At 42.3% G+C, this 18,669-nt stretch overlaps 1 protein-coding gene across 4 annotated transcripts in view; it reads left to right on the top strand.

The window, feature by feature from the left end:
- MAMLD1 (mastermind like domain containing 1) overlaps positions 1–18,669 on the top strand; it is a 245,932-nt gene that overhangs the window by 104,313 nt on the left and 122,950 nt on the right. The gene's annotated exons all lie outside the window — the stretch shown is intronic.

Genomic DNA, 18,669 nt, shown 5'->3' with positions numbered 1-18,669 from the left:
AGACTGGTTGTTGTGTCTCCTCTGGGTAAAAGTTAACGCAAAATTGAAGCTGTGATTGATTGGTTATTTTAGTTTTTTATTTAAACATGTCTCTAATTGTGTTTGCAAGATTATTAAAAGAGGTGGTGGTCCCTGGGGCGTGGCAAGAGGGGATAGAAGGACTATTTTCTCACCTGGTGATACAAAGGTAGCCGAATCTCAACAAAATTCTCCGGATGCTGAATTTTACTGTGAGGATACTGCATTGGCCTGCCATTCCACGTGTGTTTGTGAAATAGAGATGTTGCTGCAGAAACTGTGGAGCAATTAGCATAAAAAGTAGTCAGGTTTCCAAGGAAGGGTGAGGAGCAGGCATGAATCGGTGTCTGAGCACACAGGAAGAGTGTGGGGGGGAGTAATGTGCTTAAATTAACAAGGGAACAGTCGCGTGGGGTGGGGGGGGGGGCAATCTCAGTGCATCCTATTAGCAATTCAGCCAAGGGCATTCCATTATCAATTCTCTTGTTTTCTTCTTATCGACCAATAGAATCCTGCTAAATTGTACTCGAAACACAGTGTTTGCTGTCATCTTGGAGAGGCGTCGTTGTGGAGCTGCGCCTTCCATAATGTATGGATCGTTCCAGACAGGTTAAATAAAGGTCTGGGATGAAGGACATGATTCTTCACAGGAGAGGAGTTATTATGCAGATGGGATCCTTCCATCGCAAGGAGGCCGCCAGGAATATGAAAATATACTGCCGTCTTACATCAGTGAAGCGATTCGCAAAGTTCTTTTTGCAGTCGAGTTTTAGTTCCAAGAAATATCCTCCCGCCTGTAAATTGTTATTTTAACTTGAATCTCAGTGGTTCATTTTGCTAGCTGCTGTGGTAGTGATGGAGAGAGGGTTACAGTAAAAATCTCTTTGTTTTCCTGGCCCATTTATCTCTAATAGAGCAGACAGCCTGCTTTGTCTGCCTCGCCGTGTTAACCTGTCTATTGCTTATAGTGTGTTTGGTGAAAATATCATTTAGGGAACGGGAGTGTCATACCCCGAGATATATTGGATTAATATTATATCGGAGGAGGTGGCTGTTACTCTCACGCTAAGGAATGTTGTGGTAATAAAACCCTGCCTGATTCACCTTCAAAACTGCTCCCGGCCTGAAAGGAAGCAGTGATCAGGTTTTGAAATGAAGCACCGTATGCGGAGATCCAACTGTTCTGTATTTTTTATATTTGAAGTAAATTCGCCTTTCGTGCCATTAGGCCGCGCGCATGGTGTTCTATGGGTACAAGACGCAGTGAAATATTTCAACTATAAATCGTATATTCTCTGGAAAATCTGGAAAACTGTACTCGTGGTTCAACTGTGATGTAACGCAATCCGCTTTGCAATACCTCTGAGGCTTCCACAGTGGGGGCGCCGTCTTTTATATCGAGTGGTTGAGCGACTGGCTTGTGGGACCCTCCATTGTGTATCCCTAAAGCTGTGACGTATTAGGACGTCACTTGCTTCCTGTTCAACAACCAGGTGCCTATCAAGACTGAAAGAGCATGTGTGATCAGGGCTGTAACAACTTCATTGAAATGCGACCCATGATTATGAAGGTGGATGATTTAAAACAAGCATTTGCTAATCCAGTATCTTTCGACCCAGAGCCAAACATTAAAAACACCTTCTAAAGTGTAAAAACAGAACAAAAACAGTTGCTTTCTGTATGCAGTGCATCTATGACATAATAAACATGCGTGGTAATTGAAAGTATTTTTTACATGGTAAAGTAGTCCTTCATGCTTCCATAGAAGGTGGAATAATACAGCAAGAGGCCGATAGCATGAGATGAGAGGGAAATATTTCTCTGTGTAGAGCCAAAATCTATGTATTTATATTTTAATTACATTTTAAAGAATTATTAACAGTATGTTTTAGGCTGGTGAGCTTTCAAGCCAGACTTGAAGAGAAGCATTTAAAGGTATGCAACCTAAAAATCTTGAAATACTCTCAATTTAAATATGAAAATATTGTTCTCTGAGTCCTTTTGACGTTTAGTGGTAACTCTACGCAGCTGCTCATGGTGCATCTTCAATGATATTCAGGCTCACTGTTGGAGTGCACTTTTCCAGTGATATTTGCAACAATCTATTGACACGAAAAAATGTGCACTGACCAACTAGAATTCTGTTTTAATTTGTCCTTCGGTGCAGATGTTGGTAATAAAACCAACTTAATCCTGCTACAGGAGCTGTCCTCGGTGAGTTTTGGATTCCTAGAATCTATGATGTAGCACGCAAACCGTCCGTACTTGTGTCTTGCACACTTGTTCTGGGCTCCAGGTCCATTGCCCATAAGGGAGCAGAAGCATGTTTTGTACACCAGTGTTTCGTGTGGTTCCTTTTGCCAAGTTGCCTTCCACAGAAGCATTTTGAGGCTGACACACAGCACTGTAATCCACTAAAGACGCAGCGACTGCAGTTTTGATGGCCATGCGTAACAAACAATTTGCCTGTGGACACATGCACAGCAAGCCTATTTCTGACAGTAACGTTTCAGCGAAGCTAGCAGATGGAGCCAGGAAAGCAATCTGAAAATCTAAATTATTCAGTGCAAATTACGAAAATCTTCAGTGCACGGAGAGCCCTGATCACCGAGCTCTGTAAAACATAAGAGAACTAATATTTGAATTCGTAATACACTTTAGTTTTTTTCATGGTACATATATTTTTTTACTTCATAGTTCTATCTAGGGGTGCACCATGCAGTGGAATTCGTGGGATAATAAGTTTCCCACTTCTTCCCTTTCCTTGTTGGATCCTGTTGTGTCTTGGAATTCTTTGACATTGATCCCCGTATCTGGACGAATTAATTAGTTTCAGGACATCAAAGGGAATTTAGGAGCCAGAATTCCCTACAACTAGTAGCTCTGAGATTCAAAATTCCCCTAGCTCAGGACCACTCTTTTATCTGTGCCGCACTGTAGTTTGACACTGTGAACATATCCCCTCAGCTAACTGCTAGGAAACACTTTAAATCTGACATTTTCTGTCTCTTCCTGAAGTAGCTGTTTGCTCTTACCTGCCTAAAAGCCAGTCATATCTGACTTACTTCAACTGTGTTATCCTGATCTTGAACAAGTGTTCTTCATAAATCGCGCATATACTCAGCAGGATACAGGAGTGGTAAAGAAAACTGTTACATAACTAAAGTGTAAACTGATTGCATATATGCCAAAAGACCTCACTCCCGATTATTTAAGCCAAAAATGGTTTTATTATGTCAGTCTACCACTTGAAATAGCCTGTGCTTCAATAGAAGTCAGTTACCTACTGGTGGCCGCCAGTAGGTAGTTATAGTTAGAACCATGTTTCAATACAAAAAGCTTGTTTTGACTTGCTTATATCTTTGGTGCTGTTTGATGAATCTTCATGAAAATTTCCCCAAAAAGTGTGCCAGTGATTCTTGTTGCACATGGAAAGTTTCGGAGTGATCCGTCAAGCGGGGGCTGAGAAAAAGGCTGGGGGGTCAAATAAGTTGTGTTTCCCACGTTTATTTCCCATAGACACTTGAGACACGCCTGCAACCCGAGTCGTTGGGCGGAATTACACCAAATTGGCAGAAAGGTAGCTTTTGGTCTGCAGAAGGCCTTTTTTGTAAATCTGTTCAGTAGTTCATGAGAAATTAGGGAAAATCCAAATTTGTATAAGAAGGGTCGTGAATGATTTGCGTATATTTGCAAATGCGCGCATGAGCGGAAGCAATGTAATTGGCTGGCCACAGCCTGAACAAAAAGTTACGCCTGCCGTTTTGAGGTCGCAGGACATGGTCCCTGAGCCTGAAAGACATAATGAAAAGTAGCATAAGGGGTCAGGGTGGTGGTACCCTCACCCCAGGCATGTGATATAGGGGTGTTTGAGGGTCAAATTATGGATTTAAAATTATTTTTCTTCAAAATGTGCAATATTCACGAATATTCGAGAATTCTCAATGATATTCAGGAATATTCTCGAATATTTGTGGATAAGCAAAAAACATTTTTTTAAACATTCACAGACTCATTCATACATTAATTAATTCATCATACATGCACTCAGATACTCATGCACCCACTCACACACCCACTCAGACACTCATGTACTGACTCAGACCCACTCATAGACTCACCCACATTCAGACCCACTAACAGATCCACTGACAGACACTGGCCATGTGGCCAACCCCTGCTACGCAAGGCCAAAGGCAGTGCGCAGGTTTAAGTGGTTAAAAGAGCTTGGCTGCAGGGCCTACCCATGCACAGCAGTGGTTGGATTAACATATACTAATTAAAATTACTTTACATAGCAATTCACTGAAAAAAATACAAATGTGACAGGGACGTTATAGTTAGATTCTGAATTTACTCCTACAAAACCATAGAAATTCATCAATTAGAGTTCTTTCAGGTAACTATAACTCATGCCCTATGGTAACTAACTATAACTCGCGGCTTTTGATATTATCACTGCAACATTTACAATAAAATTATTGATGAGAAAACTGTGCGTGGCGAGGGCGTGAGTTATATTTACTTAAAATAACCCTAACTATAACTGCTGAATTTCTATGGTTTTGTACGAGTAAATTCGGAACCTAACTAAAACATCCCTGTAACCTTTGTTTTTTTTCCAGTGAATATAGCTAGAAAAGCACATCAATAAAGAACTTGTTACTTTCTTGCTGGCACAGGACCAACTGGACATCTCTCAACATGGGTTCGGAAATATCATAGCACTGAGCCAGCCTTACTTGTCACCACTGATATTATAAGAAAACAGGTAGATCAGAAGGGATGTGCCATTCTGATCTTATTAGATCTGTCAGCTGCATTCGACACCATATCGCCCCAAATATTGATACACCGCCTATCCCAGGCAGGTTTGAGAGGCTCAGCTTCGAACGTTCTGGAGACGTTTCTACAAGAGAGAATGCTGTTAGTTAAGTGCGGGGATGTCTGCCCAGCCCCCTTCAAGCTCCATATCTGAGTCCGCCTGCTTTAATTTGTATTTTGCCTCTCTGGCTAAATTGGTTCGATCCTTCGACTTACAGGTGTCCTCATATGCTGACGACACCCAAATGATTGTTACCATGCAAGACAGCGCTCACATCACAGCCAACAGGTTTCAAAACTGTATTAGAGAAGTCAATAAGTGGATAAACCAAAACTGGCTAAAAATGAATGGGGACAAAACCGAAGTCATAGTCTTCGCTTCGGTGTGAACCATACCATTTGGAATCATAACTGGTGGCCTGAGACATGTGGGATTGTACCTACCCCAACAACCACTGTCAGGAATCTTGGAGTTATCTGTGATTCAGCATTAACCTTTGATGCACAGATAAATAAAGTTGCTAACACTTGCTCCTGGCTAATCAAAATCCTTTAAAAAATCTTGCCTTTCATCCGACAGGAGCTTAGAGTGACGGTAGTTCTTGCCCTTGTTGTGTCCAGATTGGACTACTGCAATGCCCTCTACTTGAATATTAGCCAACCTTCCCTGAATAAGCTTCAACTTGTTCAAAGCTCGGCTGCCCGACTGGTGTTCGGGTTACCCAGGTTTTCCTCTATTAAGGAGGGCTTGAGGAAGCTGCATTGGCTTTCAATTAAGAAACGCATTACTTTTAAGACGCTGTGCTTGGCGCACAAAGCCCTTCACTCGCAGGGCTCTGGACACCTACAAACTGCAATCAGCTGGTATACACCAAGTCACTCACTAAGATCATCAAACCTCAGATTGGCGAGAATTCCGAGGAACAATAAAGTAAAATGGGGGGAAAGGGCCTTCTCAATAGCAGCCGCCAAATTGTGGAACTCCCTTCCAAATGAGATTAGAGGAATCCCATCCCTCCTTCCGTTCTGTAAACAACTCAAGACATGGCTATTTTCCCTCTAGATACAGGATAGTCAACTTCCTTACCCTTCAACGCTTCAATACCACTGGTCTGAATGTGCTTTACAAGAAAAAATACAATACAAAATACAATACAATACTTTAACTGTAGCACCCCTTTGGTATAGCTAGGAAAAGTTGGTAGAAATCTCTGGGAACACTATATTTCAAAATACTTTCGAAAGTGAAGCTTCAACTGATTCGGTAGTTGTTATTCCACAACATATGCACAAGTGGGGCAAAATGTCACCCTTCTAGATCACCAAAGACCTGCAACATCTGATGCGTTGTCCAAGTCAATAAGCACAGTGAATTACAAAACCCAGCAGGGTAACCTACAATTACACTGTCTGAAAGCAATATCCTTATTACCTTTGAGGTCTATGAAACTGGAAGCCAGCAGCAATAAATATCTTATCTTATTTAGGTCATTTTTGCAGTGCCAAAAGCCAGTCTAACTGTGATCTCGAAGGCACACTTGCAACAGGCAAATATATACAAATGCGGTAGTAGGCCTAGTACATTTTTGCTAATGATTTGTGTTATAAAACATGATGTTGCTTGGTGCCTCTTTTGAAGCAGCATGTCATTTCCCATTGTGTTATATATTGTATATGCATGCTTTAAGGTGCTGATTTTCTGAACCGTTTTTGCTTATTGATGCTGGCTGCGTTTTGGTCACTAAAATACATAAGTTACATGAACTTCCTGGAATATCGTTTATAGTAGCTTGAAAGGGACAACAGGTGCCCGTGTGTGCGCGTGCGCGTTCCTGTTGTGAGAAACAAAAATAGTGTCTACTACTCATATAAGGGAGCATTCATTTTCTTTGTTAAAACTATATAAAGAACTACCTGAGAGTCAAGCAAAATGGCAGCAGGGCAAAGGTTCCTAACAGTGCTTGCAAATGTGCATGTGTCTGTGCAACTCCCATTCAATTCTGCTGGTGAGAGGTTTAATTTGACTATGTTGTCATTGAAGCAAGATGGGTGCCTGTCACTCGTGGGAATCTAAACCAAACTGGGGAACAAAACAAGAACTTCTGGTACCTATTGACTGTGGGTTATTTCTTTTTGCTTTGGTTGTTCAGTGGTCAACACGAAGACAGAATGCATGCTGCTTTGGAAGATCTGAACATTCACAACCAAATAAGGTGTCTGGTATGGAACTTTAGGCAGGGCCTTCAAGTTAGTTTATAAGTCTAAAGTGGGGTTAATATCGGGTGAAAATTGGTGAAGCATCATGTGCTTAGCTGGTGTTCATCTCAGCTGATGAAAGTATTATGTGGCCTACCACAAATATTTCACCTAGCTAGAAGCACCAAGAGATGATACTAAGCAGCCTGACTGATCATGCTGATAATCCAAGAAACCCCTTTAGGAGGGCATTTTTCCAAACTAACACTGAACCTGCTTTTGGTTGAAAATTGTGCCAGGGTGACCTTTGGCGGTCATTGTCCACCAGGTCTGTACATGTATGAACGTGCATATACATTTTTGCTCTGCATTGTTTTATTTGTTGAGGAGCAGAAAGGTGATTCTGCAGGACATTTTCCTGAGTTAAGTAATGCTGTTCACTGCAGGAAACTCCAGCAGCTTTGTGTGAACATGGCCATATACTTCTTGCTGTGCATCCAAATGCATGTTGCACAACGAACATGGCATGAAATGCATTATCTGGATGTCATTCTGTAGTCACACGATATCTTAGGGTGCAATCAACCACAGTGAAGCAGGGACCTGCCATTGCTTAGCTCGCTGCCCTGGGCAAGCAGGACAAATTCATCTATAATCTCTACTAAATGAGCGCTGTGGCAGGTAACCAGATACTTGTGAGGGTAAGTGTTTTTGTGACAGCCCCACGGTCTTATTCACACAAAAAAGTGTGAATGCCTTCATCTTCACAATGTGGTCTCTAGTATTCCCACAGCGGATTTGTCAGCTCCTTACTTGTGTAGAATGTAGGGCTGAAGGAAACTACTTTACTTAACCATGTCCCGCCTTCAACGTGGCAGAGATGCAACTTCTGAAATGGACGACAGTGATTGACAGGCCATCAACTTGAGAGCAGAGTGACGTTGTGAGGCAGACATTTTACAAGAGAGCACAAGTGCTGCTGGCTGTGACAGAGAGCAGAACTGCAAGAGAAACAGAATCCGCGTGTTGACTTTAATCTTCGAGAAGAACGCTGCCCTCTTCGCACTCCTGCCCCCGGGAAATTCTGCATTTTTAGCATCAGCCAGGGAAACATGGCTGGTAAAGGGGTGCGTGTTCTCCCGCAGCTGCGCCTGCTGTCACCTTCATCTCAAAACATAAACGTGTGCCGCCGGCAGGAAATGTTACGAGTTGGCGCAGTAGGTCATGGAAATATATACGCGTGTGGAGGGCCCATTTTGTGGACCGAGCCCAGGCACGTGTTGAGAATCGTTAATTAGTGTTCGCGCACCTGTCATGCTAACTGCATCTCAAGTCTTGTTACAGTAACGCACTTTTGGAGATACACAATCCATCGCCTCGGGGTTGGAACTTCCCCAACTAACGCCAGGCCCGAGACACGTTGCCACCGTGTATCACACAATATCAGTTCTCTTCACTCGGTCACTCGCTCAAGAACCGACGTCACACCGTGAGCGCATAGAGAGCATGATCCCACTGCATACAGTTGGTTTCCAGCTCCTGTGTAGGCTCTGCCGCAGATCCACCACAGTTTATGAGGTCTCCAGGCCCAACGTTTGTGCTACAAGGAGTGGCTCCTCAAGCACAAAGCTCTGCACCCTTCAAGTCCCACCCCACTAATGTTCCTCCACAGTGCTGAGGCTGTGATGGAGTGAAAGCGCTGCCTCCTCTGCGTCTCCGCCCCCTCTACCACAGCAAACAAATTTTCTCAGGTGGCAGGTCCGACTATGTCATGAACTGTCCACTAGGTTTAGGATAGCACACAAATTCCAGATAAGACAGCAGCATTCTGCCACAGCGCCACCATTTCCCTGGCACCACCATTTAATTCAGACACACAGAATATTGCGTGGCAGAGAACCAGCAGGAAACAGCACCTAAACCTCTTTACTGTACCTCCAACCACACCAAGCATAGCTACAACACATCTAATTAGCAAGCATCGAACACCCTTACTCTACCTACTGGATACTACAAGTCAATCAAAACTAGATCCCCCTCTGTGATGAACTCATCCACAGCAGACTGAGAAGGAATGGGTGCAATAAAAATGTGTTTAACCAGGGCCACTGGAATTATGCGGCAGGGTTGAATCAAATTATGTGACAAAGTTGACTAAATTATGCTGCAAGAAAAGGCAAATTGTGCAGGATAATGAGGCACATTTTGTGATGGTATTACTTTTTTGTAATTTTGACACATTAACACTGTCTAGTAAAAGGTTTCTCCTAATTAGTATTAGTTCAACACCCAAATACAGAAAAAAGCAACTGAATGGTGTCCGGTCAACCTTTGCAAAGGGCTTTCCAATGCGGGGCAACACAGGGCACAGCATTTTTAGTAACTTGATCCTTTTGAGATAGAAATTTTTTTTTGTTAAACTCTGCAGATTACTCAGCATATGATGGATTATGTGGCAAATGTGCCAAATGCCACACCCAAAGAACTGCATAATTCCAGTGGCCCTGCCTATACCATACGACCTCAAACTTCCACTACTTAAACCTAACTGCGCATCTGGTCGTGAACATGTGAAGAATATTTTTGTCCGTCTGTCCCTCTCTCTCTCTCTAACGCAGTGCTTACTTTGTCAATAAAAACGTGCTGGTGCCCAAAGCCCTCCTCTTAAACACACAGCTGCTGCAATTAAATGTGCAAGCACGGAATACCGAGGCAGCGTAATCCTGAAGCCATCTCAGGCCTCTTCAGTCCATTTAAAGCCACTCCCTGACCCTTCAGCTCACTTTTGCAGCTTTCTGCTTTCTACCTTTGTGACGCTTTCTCGTTTTTCTCTTCCTTCGTCTTTCCCATATGTGTCTTTTGCTCGCAGCAAATTCTTGAGGCAGAAGAAAAAGCGCCGGACCTCAAAAATAAGTGCCGGTGCTCAGCACAGGAAACAACAAGCACAAATTAAGCACTGCTCTAACGGTATGTCTCTCACTGCCCCAAGAGCATGATACAGTCACATTACCAAAGAATCGATTTGTACACAATACTAGCATGCTCTGTAATAGAATCCTCAGAAACAAATTTAGGAGTCAACACAACCACCTAAAGGGAGGCCATACCAACAGCAGATGTGCCCTAAACAAATTCCTCTAAGATAATATGACAGCTGTGTGTTCCGTCCAATGCGCGGGGCATAGAGCCGCACTGTGAATTGAACAAGACAATGCACTTTTCAGCGAGCAATCTCTTGCCCTTCTACAGCATTTTCGCTTCCAGTTGAAATTGTCCGCATCAATATGCAGCATTGTTCTTGCCTTTTCTAATTTCCCTATTTTTTAAATCATCTAGATGGGAGGGTGGGGGCAAAATGTAAGCCCTTCTGTTTAATTTGGCAAAAACGCGTGCTTTGTTTGCTAAATATTGCTCTTAAAGGCAAGCTGTCATGTGCCCTGCACTGCCGTGGAATGAGATTTTACAAGGTCACATGAGAGCACATTGCTGGGTTGTCTGCTGCAGCCGTTTTCTTGGCTTTATGAATGAACTTGTAAATTGACCGAGCTCCCTAATCATTGGTACGGGTGTTAAGCAACAGGCCAGCATACTTTCCGATGCAGGGGAAAAGGGCGAAGCGTGTTTCGATCAGATCTTTATGCGGCCATTTCACCAACAAGGGCCGCCTAATCTCTGAGAATGCAGGACGCGGAATATAAACAGAGCCACCCATTCGTGGGGAGCCCTGCCCTGCGCAGGAACGAATGCCCCGACCTTGCAGACTCTCCTGCTAAACCCTAAGATTAGTAGTTCAGAGCACAGGCTTTTTATTTTCTAGGATTTTTGATCAGCTACTTGCCTCTCTAGATTTCAAATGGTGACAGGAGGCAGAATCAAAATAATGCAAAACAAAAAGGGAAAACATAAAAATAAAAATGAAAAAATATGTGATTGCCTTGAAATAAAGTTTCTTGTTTCCACCTGTCCTGTCTGTACTCCCTATTTTTTCAAAGATTTTTCAATTGACACATTGGAACACTCTGCTTCACACCACCTGCCAACAGCTATTTTGCTTGGCAGCAACTTTAATGACACAACTGAGAAGACATCTACCTCACCGCTCTTGAAACCAGCAACACCTGAGTCTGACATTACTAGGACATGGTCATAGCCCAATGTGCCTTAATGACACTTCATGTCCGCTCTTCCGCTGTTCACCGCTCTTCCCCGCCACCTCTGAGCGTTCCCTGTCCCGCCCCTCTGCTCAGTTCCCATCACTCAAGCAGAGCTCGACTCTGATAATCACCTCAGAACATTGCAAGAGATGTTCACCCAACCTACGATTACTGGCCCTTCCCCCCTCAAGTTACAGTCGTAGACGTGACCACACAGGTAGACTCTTGTGTAACGATGACATGAAGGCCATGGGGTAAAAGCTTATAGTCTCTAGGGAACGTAACAAGCCCCTTTGGTTGTGGACTTGCCACTTATCCAGATTACAATGCCACTGTTCTTTCTTGAAAATATCCCTACGCCTGTAGTTAGAAGTGCTTACCTCAATGTCAGGAGGTGTTTTACAGAACACTGTAGAGTTAGGAACTAGAAAACCTTCTGCGCAACTTATGGCTAGTACCTGTGACGGTTGCAAAGGGTCACGTTGTGAGGTAACCATGAAATAATAACTCATAAAAGCTACACATGATTAATTGGTTTCCTTTGCGTAAATGGACTATGTAGTAGCAGGTGTGTTTAGCATGAACACCTGTAGTTCCATAGGGCCAGATGTATCAAGCTATTTTGCACTTGCAAACGGTGCGAATCACAAAATTCGGCCGTTTGCAAATGCAAAAATGCCTTTCCAGATGTATGAAAGGCATTCGCTGTGCAATTTTAAGGAATCACTAAAATAGCGATTCCTTAAAATTGCAACCTCATTTAGAGAATCACAACTTCTCTAAATAGGAAATCGCAAATATGGAATTCCTATTTGTGATTTCCAAAGCACATTTATCAAGCATTTCCTAAATGCGAATTGAGCATTTAGGAAATGCAATTACCACCATATCACATTTGGTGGTAAGCATGTGCAATTTAAAAAAAATGCCTGATAAATGCATTTTAAAAAATGACATGTAGCGCACACATGCCCCTAGGGCATTTGTGTGCTTCACAGGTCCGCAAATATTTTTTTGGGGTGCATCAGAGGGGGCCTTAGGCCCCCAGCATCCTGGGGTTTGCATTACCTAATTTGCGAATTCCTAACTGGAATTCGCACATTGGGAAATGCAAAACCATTCGCACCTATGGGCCTACAGGCCCATATGGATGAATGGAGTCGCATTCTCGAATTGTGATTCAGTAATAGCAATTACGAATTTTAAGAAATCGCTATTACCGATTCGCTAATTTCATACATCCCATTTTGCATTTCTTAAATAGCGATTTCTTAAAATTCGCTATTTAAGAAATGCAAAACGGATCTTTAATACATCTGGCCCTTAGTGTTTCGGATGCGCATAGCACTTGGTCAAGAATGGATGTAAATGCTCTTCGACTGTGAGTATGGGATTGTACGCTGTTAAATCTGGACAACCACCACCCTACTACATTAGGGAGATTGAGAACCTTGTGCAGTAGAAGGGTAAAGCAAACAGAATTCGGTGGTACTGTTCACCGAGAGACGTTTTAGTTAACAGTAAACGGGGATGAGAGGTGACTTGTGAACCATGTTTCTCAATATGTGCCTTCCATGTAAATGATTCGGTGGAAAATACATGCATAGCTGCATATGTTGTGCAAGTGTGATTGAAACTAGTACAGCTTGTGTTAAGAAACTCCAAAATGGTCAGTAAGTTGGCTGGTTTCTTTGCAGCACATGATGTGACTCTGGGGCTCAATGGGATGAATTGTGATTTTTAAGAAAATGTTATTAAACCAATTGACATTATATAGACACTCTTTAGAAAATGTGTAGTAATCAGATTTTTCCAATGTACAGAAGAAGTTGATGTCAAGATATTTTATGGGATAAAAATCACACAGAGCAGTATCTTCTGCATTCTGTGCTAGGTGCATTTGTCCTATTTTTCGCAATTCTGATTAATAGGGGGTTGTTGATTCATGGCCTTGGAAACATTTGCCAAGGGCCAGAGGCTTGTTGTTTGTTCTTCCCTTGGTTGCAAGTCAGTAGCAGGCCCAACAAAAGGTTTTTTTCTGTGCATCAGTAAAACTTTGCATCATCAGGTAAACTTTGAGTCACCTTGACCCCAGTGTCCGACATCCCCTGAGTTGGCCTTAAGTCAGCCGCAGCCCGTCCTTTAGGGCAGAGGGGCTACGCCCCCCCATCTTTTGCCCCTCATGAAGAGTGCCTGTCAGGCTGAGCAAAGGTCAGCCTAACAGACACTCTTCATTTTCAGATCAGGCAGCCAGGAGCGAGACATATGCAAGTTGCGCAGACTCCTGGCTGCCTGAGCTGAACTTTGCTGGGCTGAAGAGGTCACAGCTCCAATGGGCGTGACCTCCTCAGCTCAGCAAAGGTGCCTTGAGGCCCTTGCCCTTGGTGACGAGGGGAAGCGTCACCCATTGACTCCGACCTGGGTGGTTTAGGTTTAAGCAATGAAGCGTCCAGGGCGAGTGTCAATTAGTGACAGCTCGTCACAGGGTGGGGTGGGATCAGCAGTCTCACTGATCCCATCCCACTCTGTGATGAAGTTGGGACTGCTGCCTTCCCTCAATGGCTGACCTTGGGAAGGCAGCAGTCCCAATCCTCCGTGGACCTCCGAGGCAGAGCTGTGTGTGTGTGTTTTTTTTAATGAATATTTGATGCATGCGTGTATGTTTGAATATTTGATGAGTGTTGTGAATGGGTGTGCGTGCGTGTGTGAATGAATGAGTGTGAGTGTGCTGCCTGCCCACCCCCCCCTAAAATTACAGGCTGCCACTGCTTAAGTAAGGCTTTCTTTAGTTGAGGATATTCAGTGAAAGCGGGGAGAGCTTGCCACAAGGACAACTGATTTCAGTCATTCTTATGTTTTTTGTTGTGCCTTACCTTAAATTCTTATTCGTATAGGTATTTTCTGTAGAGTGTACTAAGAGTCAGGGATCCTGTAAGCCCTTTATAAATGTGCAAACATTTACAATAAATCCTCATTTTTTAAATTGTTGTTTTAAAGTATTATGTTTGCATTCACCCCAAATCACGGTTAATGAAGGAGCACCATAGCACTGTACAAAGAAAATCAGATCATATAAAAGAACATACTAACAATTATTATGAATTAAACTGTTATAATTCTGAAAATAAAACCGGGGAAAAGCAAAGTGACAAAAATTTGCAACTTTCCAAACTGATGGATGGTTATAGTAAACATGGTCTCTGGCAAGAGGCAGCCCCACTCCCCGAGCACTATATTAAGAATATTTGTAAGATTAAGATTTGTGTGTGGTAGGTTCAGTTGCATCAAGGAATGGCCAGACCATCAAACCAGTGGGTATAAAAGGAGGAGCTAAATGTCTGCTCTGAACTCCCAAAGCACTTAGTATGTGTAAAAACCTTGTTGTTCCTTGTGCTTCAGAGATGCCTACGTTTACGTTACACCAACTGGCTACCAGCAGCTGATAAATTACATTCACCTGTTCCTGGGTTCAGTTGCATTTGACTTTTGAGAGCTACTTAAAAGGAGAACGAGTTGGGGGAACATGCACCCCCTAGGACCTGGGTGTTAAAAACTGGATGGTGGGAAAATGAAAATGTGATGCACTGATTTTTCAGATTGTAGCTAACCTTTCTGGTCCCACTGTTGTGTCGGCTAACCGGAGGTGGAGATACGTAGAGCAGGGTTGTGCCGCTGGAATAACAAGTAGATGTGGTTGTGGATCGTACTTTCCTGCAAACCAATAGGAATTCCTAGTACTTGTGTTTGCCGCAACGTACTATTCAATTTTGCACAGTTTTGAAGATGGGAAACGAAGAACTAATAATTTTGTCTAGCACACAGACTTCTGCAAGGGAAGACAATGGATTATTTCATGAAGCCCTCACCCACTAACTAAATGCCTGATGTTGGCCTCAATGAACATCTTACCCATCCAACTGACTAAATACCAGTGCTTCGGCAGGGGATCCCTCATATGCAAGCCGCCTCTGGATTCTAACTACTTTAAATTTAAATTTGAAGAGAACTTTCTAAAGATTTCTGAAGGTCTGACAAGTCATTTCTTGCAGGTCTCTAGTGGTCCATGATCTCAATGAGATTTGAGTCATCACACGGACCAAAGACCTGTGAAACCGCGAAGGGTTGGAATATTTGTAAAAAAATCAATCATGAATATGTAAAAAATAAATGTCAAATCTTGATAGAGGAATTAAACTTTGCCCCTGTGCCTCTTGTTTTGCCCTCTGAGCAAGGTCCACAGCTTCTAGAGCCAATGATTTCTGCATACGTCTAGCAAAATGTACACTATCAAAGGCTTTTGCACTTCCAGTGAGTACTACAAAAATTGGAAATAGCTGCTATTGCTCATCTCAGTGTCTTCTTTTGAGGAGTTGTTGAAAACCAAAATTAATTCCTTTGTTCTAATTTTTTCTTTTCCTTCTTTAGAGATTTTACTTTTTCAAAGATGTATGTGTAGCGTAGGGCAGTGTAATCTGCTACACAAGCAGAATTTTGTTGGATGTATTTGTCTTTTTAATCCAGACTAATATTGGTGAAATGTTTTGCACTGTCCTCATTGCACTTTTCACAAGGACCCATATGTATAATTGAAAAATGCATATCTTAAGGTGCCAGCTGATATTATGTCATATGGCCATGTCAACGCACCTAATCTTTTAAGCCAGCGAGTCTGTGAAAAGGACATGGCAGCATTTTTAAAAACAAAATTACAGTCCGTAAAATGGAATGGTCTGTTGCTTAAAACCCAGAACTGCCTTAATATGTTACACATGACATGGACTATTCAGTAGGCCTGCATATTGCATCTCAGAACTACATCAAACAATATAGAAAAGTCAACCCTAAAACTGGGGATGTGTGCACAGGTGTGTGCGCATGCGTGTGTGTGTTTGCATGAAAGTGTGCGTTTGTGTGTGTGTGAAAGGATAAAGAAGCAAGGATAGTAATAATGAAAACTTTCACGCCGTTGCCAAGCTCTGTGAATAACAGGCTATTATTAACAGGTTTAACTGTCCTCAGCCTCTGAAAAATAGAAGGTTGAGTCAGCCTTGCTGAGATTGAATTTGTGACCTGTCAATTACTGCATGTTTAAAAATGACCTAACTAAGTTAGCCTTAACTAAGTGAGCCTTCCTGCCCTCTTTGTGGTATTTAAGTACTAGACAAGCCCTAAAGTGCTACAAAATTTTAGCTGTTTGGGGGGGTGATGCCTGGGAGGTAGGTGGTGTGTGTGGGCTAAGAAACATAAATAAGCAACCTTTATAAGAATTGAGCCTTTGTCAAATTCGTAATTTAAGGTAACTTTCTTATAGAGGGAGCATACCAAAAATAGATCATGCCATACAGTATTCATGCAACTTCCATATTGCACCCTTAAAAATAGTGAAATACATAAAGCTTAAAAAGAACAAAAGAAACACGTGATTAAGGGCCAGATGTATCAAAGGGTTTTACCCATTCTGTGTCTATGGCAAAATGTGTTCGTACATGTGGCCCTAAGTGTTGATGTTTCTAATCGGCTCCATGTTGCGGTAAATTTTTGTGCTGATTAAATAAGGTCTTTGTATCGTTCCCCATTACTTGTAGCTTGAGTGTTAATCACGGAATATTATTGATGGCATGCAGGTCACAGCTATTAAAGCATCCGCAGTAGATAATTGCTTTTTTACTAGGTTGGCTTTTCCCATTGTGCAGTGAAGTGCCATTATTTTGTTGGGTGTCTACGTGTACAATATTTACATATCTCAACCATAGGGCAGTTTTTCACCAGTACCTTACAGACAGAGGCCCAAATCCCCTGTGGAAATTCTAGTTGGGCAATTACGAAGCATTTCTGCTGTTTTTTTGTTGGCGAGGTATGAATAAAAGCAATTTTCTTAGTCTACTAAGAGTCTACTATGTTCCCTGGAAACCCTATTTTTTGCCAGAATAGACCCTTAGGAGACTAAGAAAATTGTTTTTATTCATACCTTTGGACCCAGTAATTAAAGAGAAATTATTGGGGCATTCTGAGAGGTATTTTTAGTATTATTGATCTGGATCCCTGCTATTATCCAGCTAATTTTATTTTTGACCTCCAAGAAACCTTGGTTGTGTGCGCCCCAGTAGTATCATCTTACCAGGGTGTGAACAGACAGCCGATGATGAAGCATGCCAATATTAAGCGGGTGAGGCATCTGTTCCAAAACTTGGATTGATCCTATTAGCTGGTGGGTACAGGAGGTTAGGTCAGTTCATTCTTTCATGAATCCCTTGCAGGATAAAAGGTCCTAATATTCAAGAGGTGTCCCTAATGCCTAGTTACTATATTGTGGTTAGTAAGTGGATTTTCTACCAGAGGCAGAATAGGCTTCCAAAGGTCAATGTGTTGTGTTGAGTTCTGTTGTTTTGTGGCATGGCCTAGCATCCACCGCATCTTGAGGTAACCCCAGCCTTTTATTTATCCAGAACAATACCAGGTTCCACAGTGCATTCTGTAGCCTACAAGTGCAAATCAAATAACGGCAACCTTCTAGTTCTTACTTCACAGCCACCAGCAAAGAGTTTGGCCCATCTCGACTTCTTTCTCTTGTTCGTTCCAACAGCTAACCTGCAACCATGAAGAAAGAAGTGCTTATGCACTTCTCCATGACACGCATTATGTTATGCCACAGGTGGCAGAAGACCAGCGATGTTGGTGTCTATAGACTGAGACTAACCATGCAAATGGCAGGAGGTTAGGCAAATAAAGTTCAGGTGACACTTGGACTGAACCAGTGTATATCCACTTGGAGACAGTCACCAAGTCAACACCCATCTAAAATAGAGGTTCTAGGGAGATACCATCATCAGTCTGCTCAAAATCCACATGACCATCCTCCTATGGCAAGAAAGACCAACTCATAGAGAATCCACTCTGTATTGCAAAATATGTGAAAAGTGCAGAGTGTTTTTAAAAAAGGAGACGTATATATATATATTTACTTTATCATAACAGTCAAACAATGCAATTCAATTAGCAATCGTTGTTATAATTGTTGTGGCAGAATCGCATAACATGATGAAACCTTATTGGACACAGAAGCGTTGCTTTTACAGTAATCTTTTGTGTGCCAGTGTGAAAATTGAGGTATCTTAGGTTCAACTTGTTATTAGCTCTCTTTAAATAACGTGCTACCGTTTTTCGTGACTTTACACAGAGCAAATTCTGTTTGAGTGTCCAGGTTTCGGGACGAGGATTCAAAAATACCTGTTGTACTTAAACCGTGAGCAGAACCACAAAACTGCCAATTTTGAAACAAACAACCCATGAGAGATGTTTTTTAATCACAGGCAAAGGACTAGAAGCACATTTATAAAATCACATCCTTCAGTGTCTTTCTGAGTACTGACAATGCCGATTGCCAGTAATTACACAGATAGTATGATGAATAATATACATTTAATTGTCGTTTTGCAATCAACTATTACATCTATTATACGGGATTACAGAGAGAGGT

The sequence above is a fragment of the Pleurodeles waltl genome, chromosome 2_1 (genome assembly GCF_031143425.1).
Source record: "Pleurodeles waltl isolate 20211129_DDA chromosome 2_1, aPleWal1.hap1.20221129, whole genome shotgun sequence".
Classification (NCBI taxonomy): Eukaryota; Metazoa; Chordata; class Amphibia; order Caudata; family Salamandridae; genus Pleurodeles; species Pleurodeles waltl.
The sequence above is the reverse complement of the archived record's forward strand: the minus strand, read 5'-3'. Positions and strand labels throughout refer to the sequence as shown.